Source organism: Nannospalax galili, unplaced genomic scaffold, assembly GCF_000622305.1.
Source record: "Nannospalax galili isolate Female #2095 unplaced genomic scaffold, S.galili_v1.0 scaffold312, whole genome shotgun sequence".
In the NCBI taxonomy this organism is placed as follows: domain Eukaryota; kingdom Metazoa; phylum Chordata; class Mammalia; order Rodentia; family Spalacidae; genus Nannospalax; species Nannospalax galili.
Window position 1 is genome coordinate 5,458,498 of NW_008335967.1, and position 1,811 is coordinate 5,460,308.

Here is a 1,811-nt window from a genome sequence, read left to right on the forward strand (position 1 = left end):
AAAATAATTTTCCCATGTCACACATGCAAAGGGAAGAGTTGGAACTGGGATTCTGACCTATATGTATCCAGTTTCAGAGCCTTCCTTAACTGCTACATTATTGATAAGTTGGACTGCATTAAATTAATAATTTCTGTCCTTCAAAAATAACTATTATGAAAGTTAAAGAAAAACCAGCAACATGGCTTAATGGATAAAAAACACTTCCCATGCAAGTCTGAAAACCTGAGTTTGATCCCAGGAATCCCCAGTGGGAGGAGAGAATCAACTCCCCAAATCTGACTATCGACACACGTGCTGTGCCTATACCTCCATTCACACACACACACACACACACACACACACACACACACACACATCATCATCATCATCATCATCATCATGCACATATACCTGCAATAATAATAAATAAAATTAAAAATATTTAAGGAGAAAAAACTTTGTTTGCAAAAACATACATAGAATATCAATATCAGGCAAAGGAATTATATACAGGAGCTATCTATCATCTATATATATATATTTATGCATATATATATAGGTACAGTATATAAAGACATGGATGCAGACATATATAAAATATATGGTTGCAGATATAGAACATTCTTAGCAACCTATAAGAATAAGACAAACAATACAACAGAAAATGTGCAGAAGGTTTGGATACCTTTTTTGTAAAAGCTGACAAACAAATGTGAAGTGGCGGGGATGACTCCTGAATGGACCAAAGCTGCACGCTGCTGCATCCTGGAGTTAAACGCCTATGCTCCCCACGTCCCACCACTACCTCCTCCATACCCAAAAGAAAGACTGAAGGAGATAAAGCCAAAGTGAAGGGCAAGCCACAGAGAAGATCAAACCTGCTGCTCCAAAGCCTAAAATGCCCCTGCCAAGAAAGGAGAGATGGTACCCAAAGAGGAAAAGGGCAAAGCTCGTGCTGGCAAGCATGGGAATAACCCCACAGAAAATGGAGACGCCAAAATAGACCAGGCATGGAAAGCTGAAGGCACTAGAGACGCCAAGGGAAATGTGTGCACTTTGTAACTGTGTGCTTCTGATGACTGTACAGTTTGCAATGCTATTTCTCAACAGTTTTATAAAAATTTAGAATTTTCTTCTACTGTTTTTAAAGCTATGTTGTTAGCACACAGAGTACTTTGTTGTTTTTAGGGGAAAGGAATATGTGTCACTAACAAAATGTCTCCCAAGCTGAATGGATGTGGGGAAAATATCTTTGCCTGCTAATTTTGAAAGACTCCTCTTAGCGTCCAGGAAGGGTTTCCTGATGTTGACAAACATTGCCTTGGCACAAAATGACATTGAGAGACTCAAAATTCATTTTATATCTAAGTCCCCTTCAACTATCAGCATAGACTTAACACCAGACAAAATCCCAGCATAGAGGTGGCGAAGTGGGTAAGAAGCCCCAAGCCTAGCTGAGGAACTATTGACAGCTGATAACTGCTGGAAGAGGGAGAGCCAGTTTTCTTTAACGGTATGTGATGATGGATAGGTTAACAAGGCTAAAGTGGATGGAGCCAAACTGAAAGGCATTTGGGACACAAATCAGAGTCGACAGACTTTTATTTGTTTTGTTTTGCTTTGTCTTTTTGGGAAAGGTAGCCCTAGCTGACCTGGAACTCACTGTGCAGACCAGGCTGGCCTTGAACTCACAGATATCTGCCTGCCTCTGCCTCCCAAGTGCTAGAATTAAAGGTGTGCACTACCACGCCTGGCTCAGACTTGATAGACCTTTAAGGAGTCACTGCTCTTTCTATGTCAAATGCAAAGTCCAGACTGCCCAACATACT

General features: G+C 40.6%; 1 pseudogene; it reads left to right on the plus strand.

Moving 5' to 3' along the window:
* The first annotated feature begins 719 nt into the window (after positions 1–719).
* LOC115069948 lies at positions 720–1,044 on the plus strand (annotated as a pseudogene).
* The last annotated feature ends 767 nt before the right edge of the window (positions 1,045–1,811 follow it).